Here is a 16,174-nt window from a genome sequence, read left to right on the forward strand (position 1 = left end):
TATTGCTGTTGCTTTATGTGGCATCCACCATGTAAGTAGTCATGCCTTTTTCTGAACTACAATATTATACCTCTAATACAAATGAGGGGAACTCTCCCACCCTTCACTCAAAACTGTTAAGTCAGTATCTTCACGTGCGAACTTAATTTAGTGTATGCTGTTGAAGGAGAGGAAGGAAGGGGAACACGAGGTGGCATTTTGTTTTCAGTTGAATTTCCTGTGCAAATGTGTGTTATCTAACAAGCCTTTTAAACTCTGCCACTAGTGAATGCTCAAAGCAAATGTTGCTCCTAAAGATCTATATTTTTACAATGCCCATTAAACTGATGACCCCAAATCCTAGTGAAGTCAGTGGTTTTTATTAGTCACAGAACCTCTGGAAATAGAGCTGAAGAGAACAGCAAAACTTACACCATGAGCAGAGTTCCGGACTAGTGACACCATAGAATCCTACACTGATGTCAGAGACTGCAGGAATTGCAGAAGCTTCTTCCTTACTCACCAAACTGGATTTTTTACATGCTTTCTTCAAGGACTATCATCTGTGCAAACAGAACAAGTTTATAAAAGATGAATTTGGACATGCACCAAAGATACACAACAGTGTATAAGTGAGAAAAATGATTATTGATATAATTCTTAAAAAATTCATTCATATGCTAACAACATGAGAATCTCCGTGTACTGGTGCATATGAATACTCTTCTTGTCTCTAGTTAACACAGTTTTTGTGGATACTTCCATCATTTGTATATACTTTTTCTATTAGAAATAGCTTTTGTCACTGAATACGTGGGTGCTTTAAAGGAAAAGAGATGTTCTTGTACATGGGGCAGGTGTGTTTGGGTGTAATCATCACTAGGTATGTGGTGTCTGCATCCTTTCTTGGAGATGATAACCTGTAGTTGACCAGAACTGGGCTGCTTTTAATAGCTAAATTTGCACTTGCATTGCCCAGCTACCTTTTGTTTCTGGAGTAGCTGTCCTTAAAATCTAGTCTGATAAGCGAGCAAGAATGACACTGATTAAATATTACTTTGAGGTAGTGGTGGTTATGTTGTAAATGTATCTTTTATCTCTTCTGGAAAACTTGATCTGAGAGGCAATGAAGTGTTGTAAAAATGGCATAATGATGTTAGAGAAGTATATATCATTGGTAACCTCAGGATATTGTTGAGAAGATGTGGTTCATGATTGATAGGCTCGTGGGAGAGGAGAGAGGAAAGCAGCAGTCTGCTGCCCATCTTACATTTCTAAATACTGTACAAGACATAAGAGGAAAAAAAAGAGGAAGAACTGAAATCCTTAATAGTCAAGTTTATATGGCATAACAAATTTAGTGAGGTGATTCGGAGTCTTAAATATTTTATTGCTTTTATTAATAGGAATGACATTGGTTTATAGAGGTGTAATACAAGCTTGCTCTGAGGTCTAGACTGCAGTAGAATACAAGTATGGAAGTCTATCAGTAATTATGAAAAGGATGAAAAAAATGGTTTAATGGTGATCCTCCTTCCAATTGTGTGCTTTACTTTAACAGCACAATTACTATCAATAACAGAGCTGTAGAAATATGGCATATAAAAAATAGTATTGTATTGGTTCATCCTGATAAACATCGCCCTTAAGAATTTAGAGAAATGGGTGAAACATTCAAGTTCAATAAAACATTCAGGGGTGGTAGAGAAAGATGAAAAACAGAACACCTGGCCATTGCTTTGCATGCTGCACTGATCATCGAGCAAAAGAAATGTGTGGTAGATGAAAGAGCCTCAAGCTGGATCAACTCATAGTTAGGAAACTTTGTGGAGTAATTTTGTGACGCATCTGCTGTTGAATAGGAAACTGAATGCTTCTGGAGGATTTAGTTTGAGTCTGCTCTGAATACTTCCTTATTTGCTGGTGACAGCAAGAAATAAGCAGCAAAAATAACTTTGGAGGACAAGATTAAAATGAATATATTGGAGAATTAGCCTGTAAAAAGTTGGATTAAATTGATTTCTGCATTGCACTGCACTTTGGAATAATTAACTGTGCAAATACAAGATGGAGGAACACCTGCTTAGAACTGAAATCAAATTTACGACAGCTGTATTGGGTAACACATCAAATGTGAATAAACACTGTTCTGCAGTTAAAAAAAAAAAGTATCATCAGCATTATATTATGTGTAAAGTCTTTTGACTGAACTGATGTATGAAGCCTGGGGCACTGAAATTCGAGAAAGGTGAGATAAACAGCAGAATCAGGAAAGAAAGGACATTAGTGCTAAAACAAAAATTGATAATGACATAATGTAAGAGATTCAGATAGGTGATTTATCTAGCTCTTGGCTTTGTGTATTTTAGCCCAGGTGAAAGGGGAAGTGACAGACAACCTGCTAAATTTGTAATAAGGTGTTGCACAGGGGGGAAGGAATGATTGAAAAGCCAATTACAACTAGGAGACTGGGGGAAGTGGTGTGTTGTACTGTACCGAAAGATTCACACCACAGGTTAGGAAAGGACTTTTGTGATAGTGAGTGAGCAAAGTATCATCACATGAAGCCTGGAAAGTCTGTGGGATCGTTGCTGTTGGAAGTAGAAGAAGTTAAGCAGATGTGTGGCAAAAGAGATTGCTCCTATCTGCAGACAGGGGTGGAATAAAGGACCCTTTGAGAGCAACTTAATGTGCTTAAGATAGAGGGGCGCAAGGTAGCAAAAATAAGTCACCAAATATAGAGCAGTATTCCTCAGTAATATCAAGTGTTCCTTATTAATGAGAGATTGCTGTTAGGATTTCTCACTCTACTATTAATATCTTGATTTTTTTGTTTGTTTGTTTCCAGAACAGAAAAACACCCTAAATCATGAAGATTTCTTAACAGAAAGTAAATGTCAAAAATGTCATTGATTTGGATGATGTAATGGCTGAGCCATTTGTTTCGTCTTTCCCTGCAGTATCCCATAAAGCATTGTAGTCTACTCTCCCAGAAAAAGGTATAAAATAACAAAGTGTGTTAGGTGTTAGTTTTTTTTTAGGAAGCAGAGTTTTAGCCCATACATGACAGGGACTATTATTATTTTTTAATATTTTATGAACTGTGAGGGCAGCAAAATATCTCGCTGGTTTCTTTATTTCTGCTATCTGTTGAAATATTACTGATTTTATTACTAGTTGCATACTGTTGGGGTGTGTACCAATATGCTTACAAAAACCCCACACTTAAAAAAACACATTTTGGGGTATTTTTTGTCTTCCTTTGTCTGTCTGTTTTGCAAAAGGCTGTGCATTAGGGGAAGAAGGTTGTAAATTTTCCATTGAATGGCATGCAGCAGTGACTTGAACATTTTTCTGTGAAATGCATTCTTTTATCTATTTTTTTTTTGCCTGCCTGCTTAAGGAAATGAGGCGTATGCAATTACCCCATCTCTATTTGGGCTCTGACAGCTGTGGATCTGTTGGCTAATTCCAAGCAAGATTTTCGAGTTATTGAGATCTCAGATGCTATGTGAAAACCGGTGGCATCTAGTAGAGATCCATGTTTAAAGAGGGAAGAGAGAGTTCATCTTATTTTATCTTTGTTTTCAGTATGTATAGTTAGAAGGAGGTCAATGTATTACTGGAGAGAAGAGTGAGATAAGAATACTGTGTTGTCAAGCCTAGGAATAATCTTGGATATATAGTTGAATGGCTCTAGAGATGCTGTGATGATATAGACAATAGTTAGGAATATGAAGAGAAACTGAAGATTGCAAGGGACATGGGACACCAGGCTTAGAGAAACATGAGAATCATTGAGAATGGAAAGGATCACTAAGATCATCTGTCCAAATAATCATTCAGCTGCTAAAAGAACTGGGTTTAGTAACTTTTACTATTCTTTCTGAATTTCTTCCTTGTGTTGGCTGAAATCCAGTCACAGATCAGGCATCAACTGGACATTAATCCAAAAAAGCTTAAAGTCATAATTATGAGCCTCTGAATATGTTTTGGTTGTATTGAGCAGATTTTCCTATGAAAGTAAAGAAAAATTTGTGCACTGCATTTCAGTTCACTTCTGAAATTTTTGTAGGCTGCTATGGCACTTCTGCATTTGCAGCTCCCATTTCTTTTAACCCTCTCTTTAAGAAATGTTAGTAATCACCCAGTGGGTCTTCCATAACAAGTATTGAAGAACACATGGGAAAAGAAATAATATTAAGGCATGTGCTTGCATTCACATCACTTTGAGTATTGTCTGTTCTTACCAACCCACAGAAAACAATAAGGTTGGAGATAAGGCATAGCACATTATTATCTGCATGTTGTACATGGCATTAGGCAGATTGCACATCTGATCTCACTGGCTAACAACGCTTTTTATTATAGGAATTTATATCCCTATGATAGGTGAAGATGACTAATCTTACAAAAATTACTTGGAGGAGTGAAGAGGTCCTGGGTTAAAGAAGAGATTTAAGATATGTCTTAAATATCAACTGAGATATCCTATAACAAGTATTTCACATCTGAAATTGCACCTAAGATATTTTATAATCAGTATATGAAGTGTTTAAATGTCATTTCATATATGACTTAACAAAACATCATAGTACAGTTTCTTCAATTTTCACCAACATCAGTATAGTTCTGCATCTTTCCCAGATGGAGCAACAGATATGGAGACATTAACTGCTAAAGCTATGATTATGGATTATTACGTTCTCTGTAGCTCAGTGACATCTTAAGGTTTTTTTTTTGTTGTTGTTGTTGTTTGTTTGTTTTTTATGGTTGTTAATAAATTCAGATTTTGAAGTAATGTAGTATCATCTTGATGTAAGGAATAGAAACATTATTTCCTGTGATACCACATTGAGAAATATGTGTGATAACATGTAGCTGACTGATGTCTGTTGCAGATAGTTAATGCAAACTGCAGGCAAGAGATAATACAAAAAGCTTTGGTAGAAGAGAGTTTCATGAGACTTTGGCAAAGTTACTGTTCATGTTTAGTTCCTTCAATAGATCCGTGATAACTGCTGTGGTGGTCATTGCAATTTCAATCAAAAGTTTGTATTTAAGACCAGGAGTGAAACTTAACAAACTACTTGATTAGTTGATATCAAATGTTAAACTAGAAAAACTTATCAGAGACTTGCTTCTCTCTGATTTAAAAACAAACAGAAAGCTCTTATGTGGAAGGGGAGCTTAGAGTCAACAACAAAATAAGTCATTTAAAAGAGTATTCTTGGCATCATCAATATGCTGTACTTGGAATTTATTATGTGAGCAATAACAATTTTGTATAGTCCCTGAGGAACCATGATTGTTAAGGAGACTTCAGTTTCATTTCCAGCTGTATGAAAAACTAGCAGGCAAAAGCATTTTGGATAGGTAACAAGAAATACAAAGTAAAACAATACACTTTTTAGAGAGAACTGGACTTATAGTCATGTAAAACTGCAGAATATATTACTGAATAGCTCTGTCCTGTTATTAGGGAAATATAGGCAAATCTGAACAAATGGAACGTGACAAAATGATACTAGAGCCATGAACAAACTCCTGTCTATAGGCATCCAGCTGGGATTGTAACTTGAAAGGACCATGATGTCTCACTTTGACTGAAATTATAGCCAGCCTAAAAGCCATCTGAATTTTGTGAAAAAATTAAGTGCTCTTCAGCATTGACTCTTTTTACTACATTTCAAGATATTGACCTGACCTTTAAGCTTCAGTTGATCTGTAATTCAGCATAGAAATACTTGATTCAGCTTTATACAGGGTGACTGTTTTGATCCCGGGTCACAGATAACAAACTAAACTTTTAAAATTGAAATGTTGTGTTATGTTTTAAAAATACATTGATTGTGTTCTCCAGCTTGCCAGATCTTGAAAGTTAATGCTCTTTTCCCTTCTTTCCCCTGACTGCTGTTTACAAGTGCTGACAATAGTTCATATTCTCAGTAAGTGAAAAGCAAGTCCGTGCTAGGGGATGGACCTGGGAAAATATCTTCAAGTCTAATTGATGTATTACAGTTTTTTAAATACTCCACCCTTTAATGCAGTGAAGAAAATCCAAAGCGCCTGAATTTTGCAAGCCAATGTCAAGTAAGTTATAGGGAAACTGGGGAAACTGACTTGAGAGACAAACCTCCATGAGGTATGGTCCTCTTGATGCTTTTTTCCTTGTTTTCCCATTTGAATAATTTATTTTTATTTATTTTTTCCTTTTTTTTTTTTTTTTTTTTTTAAAAAGAGTTCTGCCTCTTATTAAAATAGATAGCATTTTCCTTGACATATAATGCTTGCTTTTGTCAGCAGACTTTCATATATTTGCCCAGCTGTCATCTTCAAAAAAAGTCTAACTTGCCAAAACAAGGTTTCCTGTCTGGAATAATAGGTACCACAGGCTAATGTCAGCCTCTGTCCTGTATGTGAATGCCACTAACTTATCAAATCAGTGACTCACGCAAGTGAAGTACTGAACAGGTGCTGTCAACACAGGGGAGACTTGGTGCACAATCTCAGGAGTTACAGGATGGTCACTTCCAGAAAGAAATTTGTGAATTGATAAGAGATTGTGAATTTGTTTTAGCATTTACTAATTAATACAGTGGGGCAGCATTGCATAGGAAGTGTTACTGCAGTGAAAGGATAGCAGTGGTCCTTACTGGAAGCCAAAAGACAAAATTTGAGAAGGGGCATTGCACACTTTCCCTATTTCTTACAGTCCTTCTCTGAGTGCCAGCTGTTTTTTACTTACTGGTATAGGAGCCTCTTGCTTTGAGCTACCACAGGACATTTTGTGAATGGCTTCTGGGAGGCTCGTTGCCCGTGTTAGGTCTGTTGTCTTGATCTGAGTGCTGTATCTTGAGTAGAACTCTGATAGATCAGAGGAACATAGTTGCTGCTGCTTGTATTGGTCAGACTGTAACCCATTATGAGGTTGGGCTCCTGGGCCTTCTTATCTTGGTCTCTGGGAGCAAGGCTTCTGAGCTGGATGCTGAACTCTGTAGCACGCAGGCCTGATCTACTGTTGGGACAATGTCAGTTTGACTTTTAGGCATCACCACTTAAGTAGTACATCATGACATCTGTTCTGGAGCTAGACAGTGTTTGAGTTAACTCTCGTGTGTATGTGGCATATGGAATGCTTTGGTCTGAGCACTGCATGCTTGCAGCATTAGACCAGGTCTGTCTGGCTTCAGGTCCATATGTCTCCTTATTCAGTCCAGCAAAAATATTGCTAATTATCTGGACCAGTCTTATCACTCTTTCTTACCTGTTCTGCCACAGTAACAGCCTGTTCAAATGTCCAATGAAACTGGTGTTATCACTCCATTTACTAAGGGTGAAGCAGTGAGCCAGTCTGAAGTTGTCCAGCTTCAGCAGAGTCGCATTTGCTTGCAAACTACTGGTTGTGCTTGGGCTGCAGAAACTGTGCTCGCAGAAGCTGTGCGGGGGCATACCTGGCAAATGCACCTCTTGAAATACACACCCACTCTATATCACCTGTTCAAGAGTAACTAGGGGGCCTCCTCAGTAGCTTCTCACATTGGAGACTGGAGAGCACAAAAAGTATGTGAATAAACTGAATTCAAAATTTAAGCAAGGCAAGCATCTCCTTTAACGCTGTCTCAAAAAAGGTCCAGGCTTAGTGAAAATCAGTGCGACGTTACCTTGGGACCCTGGTACCAAACTCCTACCTACAAATGAGGTGTGCAATACTCAAAGACTCTGTCTTGATAATGCATGTTTTTTTAGTTTCACTTATGAAATGGGATCACGCATGAGGCAATACTCAAAGAAGGATAAAATGGCTTAGGTTGTTAGGGACACTGAAGTTCATCTGGTTCCAATCCCCTGCTGTGGGCAGGGCTGCCACCCAGTAGATCGGGATGCTCAGAGCCCCATCCAACCAGGCCTTGAGCACCTCCAGGGATGGGGCACACACACCTCTCTGGGCAGCCTGTGCCACTGCCTCACCTCTCTCTGAGTAAAAAATTTCCTCCTGCCAAATTGTTGTTTAGGTGAAGCTTAGCCTGCAGAGGAATGCATGGCATGCCTGTTAATCTTAGCAGAAGTCTGAACACAGACAGGGCAGCCCTCCCTACCAAATTCAACACTAAACTGTGCCATGTCTGTGTGCAACATCTAATCTATATTTTCCCCTCTTTTTGCTTAAAAACAGTTCCCCTTGGTCCTATCACTATTGGACTGTGGAAAGTCGATCTTTGTTTTTTTTATAACTTACCATTAAATGCTGAAAGGCCAAAATAAGATCTCCCTGGAGCCTTCTCTTCTCCAGAATGAACAAGCCCAGCTCTTTCAGCCTTTCTTTGAAGGAGAGAAGTTCCAGTTTTGGCCACCTTCATGGCTCTCCTCTGGGCCCTCTCCAACAGCACCATGTGTCTCAATATCAACTAAAGAACAATTAAAAAGTCTACAGTGGTTAGATTTTGTGGTTCTCATTATGCAAGCAATCAACAAAGATCAACATCTAGCCAAAGTAGCTATGAGGTATTACTTCAAGAGATCAAAAATTTACTTAAAAATGCGTGTGAGATTGAGAATTTTGAACCAGTACAGACTCCTAGTAACAAATGGTAATAGAAACAGGAGTCGGGATTGATCAGTGTCTTTCTGCGCTCCTCGGAACCTCAGCTGAATATGCATTGGAAGATCACTTTGAAGTTATAGTATCAAGATTCATCTTTTTCACTAAGATTTGGAGTAGGTCATAACACACTGAGATAAGCTTTGAGCTGGAATTTCCAACTTTTTTGGAGCTGGTACTCTATTTCTTCTCCCAATTTAAATGTTTTTGTGACATTCTTTCAAAATATTTATAAGCTGATGATTATTTTTGCTCTGTAAAATAAATTGCTAGTTAAAGTTTTGTAATGATATTCATGTTGTATGTAACATATTCAAACAAAGTGAACTTGAATTTTAATTAAATTTCAAAGATTTCTGTCTTTTTCTAATAGTGCTTCTTGTTAATGAGATAGATGAGTCTGCTTGGAGTCACAAATCTGTTTAGAAGCAGTGGGAAGTTTCAGACATAAAAGTAGCTCATTCTCAAGACTCAGCAGGTTGCTGGACTTGCTTTTAATGGCAGGGTTTTTTGTTTGTTTGTTTGAAAATTCTGCTTCATTTGAATACAAAGAGGTAGGCAAAAAAACATTTCTGAAGCACATGAAGAAAGGCTGATGTACATCCTTATTGCATTTTTTAGTTAAAACACCTATAGTTGTTGTTTTGCTGTGTTTTCAATAATTCATCATTAAAAACAGCCATGAATTTTGTACGCTTTTTAGCTGCGTGTTTTTGGTCTTTTTTTTTTTTTTTTTTTTTTTTTTTCATCTTCAACAATATGAATATAAATTAATCTCCTCCTAATGTGAGCATCATCCTCAGGGAAGAATTTTTACATACAATCTAAAGTTTGAACACTTGTTTGGAAAGCTTTGATTAAGCTGCATGGCTGCCAGTGTCATTCAGAATTGTCCTTTCAGGTCATTAGCTGAAATGCAGATTCCTGTTTTTCAAGGTACCCTTTATGACTCTGAAAGTGAGGGGAAGTGAGCAGCCTGTCTTGAGGGCTGTTGCTCCTGAGTTGGTGCTGCTCTTTTCCATGATAGAGGGAGAAGGGCTTTCCCCTCGATTCACTAGGAAACGGAGAATAAAGCTCAAAGAGCAGAGGAACCTGTGACAAAGTAATAATACTTGAAGGACAGCATTATAAGAGACTTTTACTCTCCCTGATGGCATCTCAAGTGCCTGTACAGAAACAGTGCATGGGAAGCAGAAAGTTGAATACAAGTAGGCAGTGAACCCTTCTGGAATGAAAGCTATCCTTATGCAGGATTGAATTAACAAGGACATTCCCTCAGCAGTTTGAGGAATGTTGTTATTACCTTCTTATTGACACTTTAGACTGTATCTGGAGTAGGGTGTCCAGTTTTGAATTCTCAGGTGTAAGAAGGATATTAAGGGAATTCTGATCAGGAGAAAAGGAAAAAAAGATGGTGATCAACCCTGGAAGAAACTGTTAGATTTTGGTTCCTCCACTCTGGAGATGCTAAAAAGTTAACAGGGCTCTCAGCCTTGTTGAACTAGCATCAGATTTGGTCCTGTTTTGAAAGAGGAGTTGTAACTTTCTGAACTCCTTTTCAACACAAAATATTGTATGATTTTAATGATCTTCCATTCATCTATTGAGCCTTCTCTAAGAACTAACTGTTTGAAGTTTTGCCTTGAGGCTGTTTGTTGTTTGCTTTGTTCTCCTCTGCTTCTTTTGGGAAATTGATTCATGTGGATAGGCTACGTCAAGCCAAATGATATCTGAAGGCTTGGTACTGTATCCATAAGTGTCCTGTTGTAGGTGTCAGGAACAAGGTGACCATATGCATACCCTGTATTTCTTTTTCTTCAGGTCAGCCTCTTACCCTTCTGTGGTTTGCAGCTAGAGGAGAATGAGCCTTTATAATGCTGTTTCACAGAAATTCTCCATGCTGATTTTTTTTCTTGTTGTTCTTAGTACTTTGTCAACACCTATAAATTTAGCATATTTAAAGAAAGGCAAAAACAAGTTGTGACAGTAAAGGCATGGGTAAAATTTAGGACTGACATTTTTGCAGACACACAATTCCTTTTGAGAACTGAAATCTGTTAAAAAAAAAAATTGAGACCATAATATTTGTTAATCAGCATTGTGTTGTCACTCTCCATATTTATTATGAAACACATTTTTATAACCATGAAATAAATGAGTAAATGAATAAATAAAAGAAAACTTGGCTGTAGATGAGTAATCAAAGCAATTCAACCAGCTGATCCATACCAGATGCCATCATAATACATTGTTTTTAAACCACGAGGCTTTTTGAAATTTACTTTTCAGATGCTCTTGGTGAATATATCTGCTCTTACTGTGCCTGTTTCTTTTGCCAAGGATCTGAGTCAATGCTATAAAAGATGTAAAAGGAACAGAAGATTTCTATTTCTCTTGTGCTGGCATATTGGCATGTACTGGAAGTGGGCACAGTCAGGGCTAGAGTTGAATTAGAGTTGAAGGACAGCACTGTCTATCAGTTTCTTTCCCATTACTGCATTGCTTTAAAACTTCTGGTTTTCTGACATTGGATAAAAGAATCTGAAAGCAAACACGACACCCTCTTTCAGCAAGCTTTCTTCTCCACAAGAAAGGTCTGCAGTCAGAGTCTGCATTTTTAAATCCACTTGTCTTTTAGTTAATTCTTTTCATTTAAATTATATTTGTAGTACAAATAAAGCAATTCTATGCTTCTTGCTATCATTCACGTGCCATCATCAAGATTTACTGAACAAGTTGAACTTTTAGATGATAGATTTTTGTAAAAAATCCTGTTAGTTGATACAATGGGGACAATAACAGTCTCGGTATTTTTCCTGCGAGTGCAGTGATTCCTGCTCCATCTCGCAGCACTTCAGGCATATACACTGCTCTCAGGCAAAAATGACAGGTCTCGTGCCAATGCATGCTACTCAGTGAGTATGCTTTGTGTGTTTTAACTCCAGTGATCACAGATGCACATCTGTGAAGGAGGAAGCTTGCTGACTACAAGCTGCACTGATAATGTTCCTGAGGGCTTCAAGGTCTTTGTGCCTGGCTGCAAATTCAGGTGACTGATTCAGATGAAGGTGAGAACAAGTGAGAACTATATAAAGCCAGTGGCATTTAAGCTATGTGGAGTTTACTTCATTTTTATGTACGTCAGTCGGTGAATTTACCTCTTTCCCTTTTGTCCCTCTTTTGTCCCCCTTTTTCCCCTTCCCTTCTTCTTTTTAAATGTATTTTGCTTTAAAAACATTGTTCTGCGTGCTAGGGCACTGCTGTTATTTGGGCCCTTGGTGCATGAAGATTGATGCAATATCCTTTTGACAGGGTTTCTCCAGCCCACTTCATACTTCCCTTGCAGTGCTGCCAAGCTCCCAGCAGGAAGAGTGCTTTCAGGCAGATGAAGGCTACTGTTGAGGGATGATGGGCAAAAGTGAGGGAAGTTACAGAAAAAGAGTTGAAGATAGAACTGAAAACATCCCACAACTTCTTGAGTGCTTCTGGAAAGCTGCAGTGCAGCTTGTTTAGCACAACAGACCTCAACATTCAATAAAATTGGGAGATATATATATTTAATGAAGAATGTAAAGGTATTTAAATGGTAAAACTTGCCATAGGTCTTTATGGAAGATATTTGAATTGCCATGAAACTGAGATTAGAACTAAAACCTGAAAAATACAACTGATGTAAATAAAGGCAATGAAAGGTGCTGTCTCTTAAGTTCAGTCGCAGTTCAAATTTACTGCTTTGTTTGCATCTCACTGTTCAGATTTAAAGAGACACGAGTGCCAAACAGGGTATCAGCCAAACATTTTATCTTCTTTCCATTTCACCAAAACTGGTAGCTGAAGACCAGATACAAGCTTTGTGTTTTTACAGAGATGTTGGCTTTTGTTTCATTGACTTAGACCACTAAGGTGTTTCTTTCTAGGCAGCATGTCTTCACTCTGCCTTAGTGCCTAAGTGACAGGTTCTGGCAGTGAGTGGAGGATAGTGTTCTGCGGGTTGTCCTGTGTCTCTTTCCTGGTTTGTTAAACATGTTCACTTCTTAAATACAAGCACTTCAGAGGACAACATTTAAAATGAAAACAAAATTGTGCATGCTCGTACATGTGACTGTACAGAACAGATCAAGTTTCATGGTTCCCTCAAGTTGTATTCCCTATATTGAGTGTTTGTGCATGGACTTCCTGCATTGGAATCCTTTTGGCATGAGTCTGGAGTACCAGGTGCTTAAAAATGAAAACTGTACCCTTAAATTGGAGGTACCAAATTTGTGTGAACTTTTGTTTGGGGCTAGTGTTTCTCAGTTGGTTACAGTATTATATGTTCATTCTTGGTACTGCATGAACTGTAATTCGCATGACTGTCTTCTGGACTGGAACATCCCTGGGAAGTTGTGGAGAATCTATCCCTGGAAATGTTCAGGTTGGATGGGGCTTTGGGAATCTGGTCTAGTGGAATACGTCCCTGCCATGGCAGAGTGATTTGAACTGGATTGTCTTTGAGGTCCCTTGCAACCCAAACTGTTCTATGATTCTGTGGTCCACATGGAGATGGTCTCCCCACCTCTCTTTACAGAGTGGTGTTGGTTACCTCTGATTATTAATTCTAACTATAACACTAATTTTATTTTGTTTTAAGACTTGTCATTCAAGAGCAGATACATTACAAAAATAGGTGCAGAAGTACTTAGCATTGCAAGGATGATTTGTTTCTGAATTTTATTTGCATTTCTGTGTAGCTATTCTGGATCTTGACATATGCTTCAAGGAGGTTGAGGTTAGCGCTGCTGCTTTCAAAAAGTTTCAGTGGATGTTTTTGTCATTTTATGTGGTTCTGAGCAGACACTGCATTAATGACTGAGGGTGGGCTGGCTACCGTATGAACATAAGTTAATTAGTTGAGCAGGGACTGCAGATCTTTGTTTTTATTTAGAAAATGGCATTTCTTGACAAAGAGAGTAATTCTGTTTAGAAGCAGTTGTCAAGCTGTGGATAAACTTTCTATTATACCTACATTTGTACACTGTAGTTTAAAAAGTACGTGTAGCTTTTCTCATGCAAAATTATAATGTCCTCTTGCATTAGACGTGAAGCCTTGTAATCTAAATAGCCTCTTCTGAAATTCCTGGTACAGAGCTATATTGAGTTGTAAAACTTAGTTTTTGTGATGTCTTGCAAAACTAATCTTGTAAACATGGATTAGCTAAACATTAATTCTTCAATAGGTTTTTTACTAAGAGCTTTTTCAGATGACTGGTTTCTTAAATTTTGTAGCAGTTCTGAAATAAAAATATCCACTGCATTTTCTTAATTAGTTATGGAAATTGAGTACAATATGATGTTATGCTCGAAAGAAAACAAATCTGGGAGCAACAGCTAACCCCAAGCAGCAGTCTGATGGAAACCAAACATTTTGAAAACAACTTAGTGTTACGGGAAGAGAAATTATGCTCAGCACAGTTCTTTTTGCCTTGTTGACTGGCACTTGCTCTGTGGGGAGCAATTTGCCTGTCCTGCCAAGGAGAAAAAAGTATGGTAACGCACTGGCAGCTGTTAACAGCAGTGACTCAGCTAGCAAAGAGATATGGAGAGAAAACACATCTATTCTATGTGCAGAATTATATAAAAGTTCCATTCCTTTTAGTTAGAGATCTTATCCTGTCTGGTGTTGAAGTGCTTAGAATATGAAGGCACAGATAGGGATGTTCTGCTATTGTTTTTCTGGTATCTCCTGTTTCTGAATCTTTGTAGGTATTACAAGCAGAGCTAAATAGCAAGCTAGCTGACATTTCAGCAGAGCATGTATTGACCACTGCTTTTCCTTCTCTCTTGCTGCTTCACTGAAATTTTGCTCTGCTGCGCTATCTGAGGGAAAAGATTTAAATATCAGTTCATACCGTTCATGCCTTTGACTGCAAGTTTTTGAAGTCAATTGAATTGATTGTTGTCTCTAGCTAAGTTCTATCTCTCTGACTTGTATTTCAACACTGTGGTCATAATGAGGAGAAGGTGATAAGGGCCATTGCCAGGCAGGCACCATCTCCACATATTTAAACAGAGCTAAGATTTGATTGTGATACTGCTGGTGTGCTGCTGTGTAATTTTGAAAAGATGTATATATAGATATTTATCTTCCCCTCTACCTCGTTTCTCTGTAGCCTACCATGACACAGGTGCTGTTAATGCTCAGGATTTATGAGCCAGCTTGCTTAATGTGTAGAATGTTCCTGGCAAGAATGAGGTGACAAAGAGTCCTGGGTTATCACTCAGTGCCGGTGTGGTCACAAAAAGCATGTGGCTGCATTGCAGGGGCTGATTATTTCTAAAGAAGTCCATTTATTAGCAAGTTTCCTCAGTATTTACTGAGGAAACATTAGGAAAAAGTATTAACAGTGGCAATTTTCCAGTTAAACTTTAGAGAATTATAGTATTATAGTGTGGCCCACGCACAATAAAAAAGTACCCTAAAAATAAATCCAACATAATGGTAGGAAAACAAACAAACAAACCCCCAACATTTTCTCTGAATATTTATTCAGCTTGAATTTTTGCATATTTTTGCCTGGTTAATTCTGGGGATCACTCAAACAATGTCAAAGGGAACTTCAACAGAATAGAACATTATCGTGGAGTTCTCATTGGGTGTTTTAGCCTATGCTGAAATGTTCTGAACATTTCCAAGTTGTATCAAAAGCTAGAATATTCTTCTGGTAATGTATCTGGCTGGTTTTGCATGTTGCAGGTTTTTGTGACACAATACCATAAGCTGTTCTCTGAGTATGTTGTACAATGGCAGTGCGGAATGTTACAACTCTGTCTGCCTGGCAAAATGTCTTGCTGAGATATAAATAGATTTCTAATGAGTGTCAGGCTCTGTGCCTAAGAAATTTCCTTGTAGATATCTCATTACAGAACTAACATCATTAATAAAATAGCTGAAATATTTTGCAAATGCAGGAATATTTTTTACATCAGTAACCACAAAGAAAATACCTACCATATGCATAATTTGAGGCTGATTTAAAAACTGTAATTTATCATAATTATCTGCATATTATAATGGCAAAACACACTTAATTGCTTTTGACTGGACTGGTATTATGATGGGAAGGAAAGTTAACAGCAGATGGCCCTACTGTCAAAACTGTAGTCTCTTAACCCAAAATGAAGCAGCAGACTGAACATAACACGTTTCTGGCTCCTTTTTCTGATTTTCAGCACTAAGTGTGAGCTAACATTTGGTGGGGTTATGAATGTTTACAGAACAATGGAAATAGTCTTTCGTGGTGACAAAAAATGCCAAAGAAAATGTGACTAGATAGGTTTCCTTATTGTATTATGACTTAGAGTTGTTAAAGGATATCAAGCTGTTTAAAATACTAAACTGGACTGGAAAGCAAATTATTTCCAAAACATTAGAATCTATAACGCTGCTTTCTGCCCTTTTACCACCACATGTTCAACAGCTTCTACTTTCATACAGCAGTAGAAAGAGAAAGTTCTTAATACTCTAAACCTGTCTGGCTGTGAACAAATAAATCAGCCAGGGTTGAGAAACAGAATGTTTTCCCATTCTTCAAGTAAGTTCAGCTTTGCTGCATC

This window comes from Coturnix japonica, chromosome 1 (genome assembly GCF_054131305.1).
Source record: "Coturnix japonica strain WE chromosome 1, WE-NBRP24, whole genome shotgun sequence".
Lineage (NCBI taxonomy): Eukaryota > Metazoa > Chordata > Aves > Galliformes > Phasianidae > Coturnix > Coturnix japonica.